A 9,288-nucleotide genomic window follows, 5' to 3' on the forward strand; every position below is an offset into this window, starting at 1 on the left:
CAATCTGCTAATCTCCGATACCGCTGTATACTCACGACCTTGTATCCATTGACTGTCTTGTTAGATTAATCCAAAAATTTTCATTCACTCCGCATACTCAATCCTATAGACACCCTTTTAATTCTTCAATCACAGACGTAAGTTCGATTTCACAAAACAGTCAAGAGTAATCACACCCACTTCATTAAAATCCCGATTCACCAGTACAACACTTCGACTATTCAGCAACGATTGCCTCAATCTTCCCAAAATCCTATGAAGAAAAAAAAAAAACCCCCCAATTCTCTGTCTTTTTTCCCCACCCGAAGCATCAAGCTAGCTCTCTGATCCTTTTTCCCCAAACGTTATTCTCTCCCTTTCATTTCTTAACCTATCCTCTCCTTTAACCCTAATTCTCCCCTCTTTCAAATCCTAGCCTCTGAATTTCTTCAATCTTCCGTCTTGGATCCAAAATTGGCTCCCGCCGTCAGAGCTTTCTCCTCCGTTTTTACCTTTAAGAGATCTTTTTACTGAAAAGACATTCCCGAAATGGCACAAAGGATGAAACAGCCTGAAACAAAATTGGAACCCCCGTAATCAGGACCACATTGAGTCGCCCGACCAATTCAGGTCTCATATTGGCTAAGAAGCCTATAGTAAGACCTGAATGTTCCCGTAATTGGACCACATTGGATTGTGCAACCAAGTCAAGTCTCATATTGGATAAGAGGCCCGTAATAGGACCTGGATTGGATGTCTTGAAATTAGATCCAATTGGCTCTTCGAACCAGGCTCACCCGTCATTGAATTGGTCCTTTTCCTTTCTACTGACTCTCGTTATTGGAATCGAATGGAGCATTTCAGTATGCCTCGGCTGACTGTAACGGGGTGATTGACCCTGGCCTCCTAGTATTTGCACTGGAATTGGTCGTTGCTCCCAATATTTGAGGTAACTGAACATTAATAAAAGTCCACTTTCTTTATATTTTTAAGGTATACTCTTGTTACAACACGACATCCACCCCCTCTGAACCTGTGCATCCTCCGATATGCACCAATTTATCTAATTACTCTTTGATCTAGAATATATTCTCTACGTCTTTGTCCAGTTCATCTTCGTCACCTTCATTATCCAAATCACTTTCATCTTCTTGCTACATACCTAACTTGCCTAATTCTCCTTCAATATCATATAATCTTTTTCTTTCTTTTCTTTTAAAATCATCAACTTTCTTATACATAATATTTCCATTCTCCAAAATACCAATAAATCTCGCATCAAAGGCACCTTCATCTGGCGAGAGTACCTCTTCTTTTCTACCTCCATAATCTTGCTTTACACTGGTACCTCCCAAAATCCTTAAATCTTTCAACAATCTTTGGCAATGGTTTCTCCCTCAACCTATCTCGATTCTGTTCATGGTTAGGAGGTACAGTTAGAAATTATATAGCTTTCCTCCCATCTTTACTACGTATCCTTGCATAAGTAGAACCATCGTCAAGTACTTTTGTTTCCATCCGTGTTGCCATAATATAAAATTGTCTTAAAATCAACGGATAAGACGTTGTATCTGAAACAAAGAAATGTTGCTCCAACACAACATCTCCAATCCAAATTTTGATATCTAGACAAGCTCCACATAATTCGCCTCGTGTGTTATTAGCTGCTCGAATAGCCCATCCATGTTCCATATCAATTGGCCATTTTTGCTTCTTATAAAGATCTTTAGACATGAGATTTATTTCAGAACCATGGTCGACTAAAGCAACAATTGGTTCTTCTATATCTCCTACTTTCACCAATACCTCAGTAGTTGCCCTTGCCCAATGCTTTCGAGTATAATGGCTCAAAGTTTCCATTTCCTTGTCACTAGAATCTTCGAAACGTACTCGTTGATTATACCCATTCTTTTCATTTGTTGGTTGCTTGTAACCAATATCAACCTCTTCTTCATCTCTATATATTCTTGCATCAATAGCATGACTCATTCCAGTTTTGCCCATTAATTGTCTCTTTCGCTTAATGCTGTCAATAATAACATCATGAAACTCCTTCTTTGCAATTTCCAAGACTTCTTTCAATGTGAATTCCACCTTAGTATTTAATATACGTTCTTCCAACACCCCTTTCAAATTTTTTGCCGCTTCAATGTCAGAAAGTAGCTTATAAGCAATTGATTTGCCTTTATCTTTTGTCTCCTTTGTTTTTTCTTCCAATGATGCTGAGGTATCCTTTACAGGCAATTCTTGTGAAGCTGCCTCCCAAGCCTTGTCTCCTCGAGTTTGCCTCTTAGAAGAATTTCCCTCTCTAGTATCATCAAAATTTCCTCGTCTCTTTTCTTCCATCAAAGCTTCATGTTGGCTCTTAGCAATATATGCATGAACTGAAAGAGACTCAACAGGATCCTCCCAACTTGTTCTACCTCGTATTGTAGCTGCAGTCCTCAATAATGCTTCTCGAGGTAATTTCCCTTCTTGCATTGTAGAAATGGCAGAAGCCCAAAACTCACTAGTTTCCGTACTTCCACCAATTTCATCATCTACTCTAGCACCATAACTTGCACTTTCTCGTGCTGCTGTTTCATGCTCTTTTAGGTAATCTTGAACCAATGCTCTCATTCCTCCCTTGCCAAAATTGGTTTGAAGAAGATCCTCTCTATTTTTCAATGCTATCTTCCCATCTTTCCAGCAAATAATTCTCTGCCGTATCATATTATTAAATTCATTGCAATCTTTTCTAGTGTGTGAAGCATCATCACACCAAATGCATCTTTGTACGTATCCTTGTTTTGAAACATTCTTCGAATTATTTGTAGAAGTATTCTCTTCAAGTCTTGCCAATTTGATTTGAAGATCTCGCATTCTTCGTATAATTTCTTCCATCTCCATATCTGCTTTCTTTGATAAGGATGTCGAAGGTTGAACTGTAGGCATTGTTGGTGGTGTTGTATGTACTGGAGCTTTGGGTGCTTGTACTGGTTTTAGAATATTACTCCTATCCTTCCTCCTTTCTCTTTTTATAAGCAACCCCACGACATCTTCAACGTTCTTCCACTTTGTTGTCAATCCTTCATCTTCTTCTTTGTCTTCAAGAAGGAGTTCTAATTTCCCTTGCAATTCTCCATCAGCACCTTAAAGAAATAGATCAACTTTGTTCGGCTCCAATGTCAATTTTTCTACCTTCGACAATTGAGAGTACTGCCTCTCAAATTCCCTTAATAGCTCTGTTGCTTACAAATTCTTATTGGGCCGTTCAATCCATTCCAGAAACAACTTCTTAGTAACGTGATCAGCATCTTCTAAGAAATATTCGTCTTTCAATGCATGTGAAAAAACCTCCCATGAATTCCCATAATGATCCGTAATCGATGTAATATGGTCTCTTATCTCTGATATCATGGCAAGTCCAAATAATTCAACCATTTTCTTCTCAGAAATCCGATTTAATTCCATTTCATGAACATAACATCTTAAATACCTTGAAATATTCCTTCCATCAAATTGATCAATTTTATTGACCACTGCTTACAATGCTTTGGTTGCCAAAGCTTCCTTTCGATCATTGCTTTGTTGTTGCTGTATTGATAATGAGAAGGCTTGAAATATACTAGCAATAGACAGATCCATGTGCATACTTTGTCCTTTAGAAGAACCCCCACCAAAAACTCCTCCCAAAAATCCTTCAAAATTTTTATTTTCGTTTTCCATAAAATAAAAATAAAATCAAACAAAATTCAATACCTTCCACCTCAAGCTTTCACGTGGGATTCACCACTTATGTCGTATTACGTGCTTTCCTGCTCGAGAACGCGCCGGGCATCTGGCTGTAGAAGGTAGTATGAAGATTCGCTAATATTCAAGCAGTCTATTGGTTTTTGACTCTTGGAATATAAACAACTACAAGAATATACCATAAATCTACACGGTTGACCTTCGACTGCTCGCCAAAGTTCTTTTTGCCCCAGCCAATACGTCTCTAGACGTTACAGAGAACCTCAAACAACCCAATCTGCTAATCTCCGATACCGCTGTATACTCACGACCTTGTATCCATTGACTGTCTTGTTAGATTAATCCAAAAATTTTCATTCACTTCGCATACTCAATCCTATAGACACCCTTTTAATTCTTCAATCACAGACGTAAGTTCGATTTTACAAAACAGTCAAGAGTAATCACACCCACTTCATTAAAATCCCGATTCACCAGTACAACACTTCGACTATTCAGCAACGATTGCCTCAATCTTCCCAAAATCCTATGAAGAAAAAAAAAAAACCCCCCAATTCTCTGTCTTTTTTCCCCACCCGAAGCATCAAGCTAGCTCTCTGATCCTTTTTCCCCAAACGTTATTCTCTCCCTTTCATTTCTTAACCTATCCTCTCCTTTAACCCTAATTCTCCCCTCTTTCAAATCCTAGCCTCTGAATTTCTTCAATCTTCCGTCTTGGATCCAAAATTGGCTCCCGCCGTCAGAGCTTTCTCCTCCGTTTTTACCTTTAAGAGATCTTTTTACTGAAAAGACATTCCCGAAATGGCACAAAGGATGAAACAGCCTGAAACAAAATCGGAACCCCCGTAATCAGGACCTCATTGAGTCGCCCGACCAATTCAGGTCTCATATTGGCTAAGAAGCCCGTAGTAAGACCTGGATGTTCCCGTAATTGGACCACATTGGATTGTGCAACCAAGTCAAGTCTCATATTGGATAAGAGGCCCGTAATAGGACCTGGATTGAATGTCTTGAAATTAGATCCAATTGGCTCTTCGAACCAGGCTCACCCGTCATTGAATTGGTCCTTTTCCTTTCTACTGACTCTCGTTATTGGAATCGAATGGAGCATTTCAGTATGCCTCGGCTGACTGTAACGGGGTGATTGACCCTGGCCTCCTAGTATTTGCACTGGAATTGGTCGTTGCTCCCAATATTTGAGGTAACTGAACATTAATAAAAGTCCACTTTCTTTATATTTTCACGGTATACTTGTATTACAAGACGACATCGGGATGGGTTTTTTGTTACAAAAAGAGGAGGGGAATAAATAATGATGATGATAGGATAATAAATGTAAGGTGATAAGAAGTGTGAAGAATATGGATGGGATTAATTAATAAGGTATTTCATCATGACGAATAGTGGGAAATAAGGGAGAGTCGATTCAATTGATTGGACCATAGTAAGAAGTAGGAGGGAGGCTCTTGATAAGCATCGTATTTTCTTTTGTGGTTAAGGAGAAGTGGATGGCAAACATGGTGTCTGAGAAAGCAAGGATGAAAACTGATTGGAGGGAACGACAAGAGCAGCTGCAGGTAGAGGTTGCAATGTTGCAGACTAAACTAGCCGCATTAGCAAAGGAAGCCAATAATTTAGTGTAGATCAATATGCATGTTTCAGCAACAACATCTTCGAAGATATCTTTGAAACCGACAAAAGAATGGCAAAAGATATTGAAGGAGCGCAACAACCAAATTGCCCATCTTGAGTCTCAGGTATAGAAATTGAGTTTGTTGAATGAAGATCTGATGATGCGTTTGGATGAAGAACCCTCAAATATTGAGGCAGACGATAAAGATGTAGTAGAGGAGAAGGTCACCAATTCAAAGGGTGGTTAGCCAACGCCATTGTCCGAAGAAGTCAAGGCTGCTACGTCTTTATAAGTTGAGACTAAATAATGTTTACAAGGATGCTACACAATTAGGAGTGGGGCTATGTAGAATATGTAAATAAATTTTGTAGTAAGTTACTGATTGGTTATTGACTACCTTGAGAATTAGACTTACGATTAGGTAGTTTAGTTGGTAACAATAGGTTGTTAGTGGAACAAATGGTAAAGAATTCAAAGAGTCATAACCTTTGGAATCTGTGAGCCGACGGTTCATCTTTTGGTAGTATAAAGAGGTTGAGAAAAGGGAGATCAGGGCCAGACTGTGATAGTCGTAAGCCGAGATAAGCTTGGTGCTACCTCTTTATTTTCTTTGCTTTTATTATTTTCTTATGAAGAATTGTGATTGAGAGAAGTATTATTGAAACTGTGATTAGAAGATTATGGAATATGACTTTGGACTGAATGTTTTGGAAAAAATCTATGACCTTGAAAATTGAGATTATCGAATTGTGTTGTGTTAAGTGAAGATATTGAATTCTATGTGATGAATTGAGAAACTGAATATAATAAGTTAGAGATCCATAATTGAATATATATAAACTGCAAAGAGAGTAAGTGAGAGATAAATTGATAAGAATATGGAAGTATTATTGAATTGATAGTTATAGAATGGATTATGTGTTGAATTAAGATGGAAGTAGTAAGCCTTGGTATTTTGTAGTTTAATAATTGATTTCAGATAGCTAGAGTATAGTCAATTATGACACTAACAGACCCAATTCATATAACCAGTCTTTTCCCGTGTTCAAACCTACCTCTATTAGTTCAATTGCTTTGCTATATTGAAGCTTGAACACATTGAGAACAACAAGACTCTTGATGTTTGGTGATTTTAATACAGAAAGGAACAACTCCAAACAATGTTTCAAATATTTTATTTGAAGGAAGTTGCGAAGGCCTTAACAGTGACAAAATAATAGGGTAATCTTCTCATTGTGGTATGGGACACTATTGATGGCTGAGAGGGCCTATCAACCATCTTTGAAGAGAGCAAAGATTGGAGTATGTACCAAATATAATTTGCTACATCTTCGACTTTTTCAACATATGAAGACCACTTCTTAAAGACTTCATTCTTAGAAGAGGAAATAATATCATGGACATATACATTTATTCCAATAGTTACTTATATGATTAGATAGAAATAGGTAAATATAGATTAATTTCATAAAGTCTTCTAGAATAACTTTTTAGAAGCTTCATAGATGCGGTTTTAAATTTTGATGTATTTATAGATTAGAAACTTGGTTAGCAAGTTAACCACATGTTGGTGGCTTATAAAATAAGTTAATTCTATGTAGTAGCTTGTAGAAGAAGGGAACTATGTAGCGCATACATAGACAACTTGCCTTGCAAGTTAAAACATATGGCTAGCAAAGTCAACACATGTTGGAGGTTCTATAGAATATTGCCACATAACTCTTAGTTAGAGAGTATATATGGAGGCAAGAGAGAAGCTTTCTTCATTCTTGTCAATGCCTTTTTAGTCCTTGGTCTTATTTGAAGTCTTTCTAGTTTTTTTATTTTTGGTAATAGCTATTTTAGTTTAATATTATATCATCTTTGAGTGACTTTTTAATTATTTTCAATGATACAAGAGTGTATTGAAGATTTTCTTTCTTTGAGATTCATATCCTTGACAGGTGTATTATGAATTATCTTCAAAATTATTGAACAACTCTTTTACCATTGATAGAGTGTGCATACAATAATTTGATATATTCTTTTAATCAAAAATTATCTTTCTTTGTCAATTATGGTTATCATCCATAATTTGATATATTTGATTTTTTAAAAGTTGATAATCCTATGACAAAAGATTTGAAAAATCATTTGATAGAACTACATGCAATAATAAAAGCTCAATTAAAAACAACTCAAGAATGACAAAAGATCAATATAGATGTCTATCACAAGAAACAACTACAATTCAACATAGATGATAAAGTATGGCTACTTCATTACAATATAAAATACCAAAATATATAACACCAAAATAGATTAAAATATCTTCTTCATTGGTATAGATATGATGTTAATAAATATACATAGGAGCTAATAAATAATCTTACAAATGTAATAAAGAAGGTTGAGATTTTTTATTGACAACATCCATCAAAATTAAGATGAAAAATAATAAATCTTTGCTATAAAAGAAACATGATCTATAGAAGATAGCATTCTATCCTCTACTCTTGTTTAATAGTTTAATGCATTTGTGATACTAAAGCAATAGAGAATCAATAATTGGTGGATTCAATTTAAGAGCTATGACTTGTTGACTTATCAAATAAAATATTACAATTGTTACAACCTTCAAGATGATATAATTAACATGAAGAGCCTCAAAAATGACGTATCCTTTTTCAAATAGATAGCAAGATATAATATGTTTGATATTATGAATTTAGAAGAGACTACTAATATTTGGTGATTTTATTAGAAGTTAAAATAATTCTTTACAATGTTTCAAATATTTTATTTGAAAGAAGTTATAAAGGCCTCAAAAATGATCAAATAATAGGGTGGACTTTTCATTCTAGTATTAGATACTATTGATGGCTAAAAAGACCTTTTTACTATATTCAAAGAGGAAAAAAATCAAAATATGTAACAAATATAATTTGCCACGTCTTCAATTTTTTCAACTTATGTTGACTCCTCTTTGTAGAACTTATTCCTAGAAAGGAAGGTATTATCACAATCATACATATTTACTATGATATTTACTTATATGATTAAGTAGAAATAAGTGAAAATAGATTATTTCATAAAATTTTCTAAAAAAACTTCCTAAAAGCTTCATAGACATTATTTTTACTTTACATGTATTTGTAGTTGATTGGTAGGATAGAAACTTGGTTAATAAATTAATCATGTATTGATAGCTTATAGAATAAGATAATTATGTAGTGTACATATATAAAACTTACCTTACAAGTTAAGATATGTGTTTTGTAAAGTCAACATGTTTTGGAGGTCCTACAGGATATCACCACATAGCTCTTAATTTAGAGTATATATGGAGGTAAGAATGAAGCCTTCTTCACTCTTGTCAAATGCCTCTCTAATCCTTAGTCTTATTTTAAGACTTTCTAGTCTCCTTATTTTGGATAATAGCCATTCTTGTTCAATACCATATCACCTTTAAGTAACTTTTTAGTTTTATCAAGAGACACAAGAATGTATTGAAGATTTCTTTCTTCAAGATTCATGCCCTTAATAACAAAAATATTCTAAAAAAGATTGTTGAATTATGTCTTAATGTAAGAAGATATTAGAAGAATAGTTGTGATACTATTTGTATATTCCTTCTTTTAATGTGGTTGAAAACCACATTAAATAATAATAGCTGTTGCGAGTGTAAATTTCACCCCTCTATCCAATTTACAAGATGGCCTCAATTAAGAGTTGCTTGTAATGGATAGTATGAAGTAGAAGATGAAATGAACAAGAACAAAAGAAAAAACAATACAAATAAGTGAAAGGAATATATACAAGCAAATACACACTCCAAAACTTGGTCACAGTCTATTCATGGAGTTTTTATCCAATAAAAAGTAAAAAATAAAAGTAAAAAGTATATTTTTAGAAATTTAATTTTTTAAGCTTTTTAATGATGTAAAAAAATATGTAAATCCGAT

The sequence above is a fragment of the Physcomitrium patens genome, chromosome 23, assembly GCF_059467195.1.
Source record: "Physcomitrium patens ecotype Gransden chromosome 23, ASM5946719v1, whole genome shotgun sequence".
NCBI classification, from domain to species: domain Eukaryota; kingdom Viridiplantae; phylum Streptophyta; class Bryopsida; order Funariales; family Funariaceae; genus Physcomitrium; species Physcomitrium patens.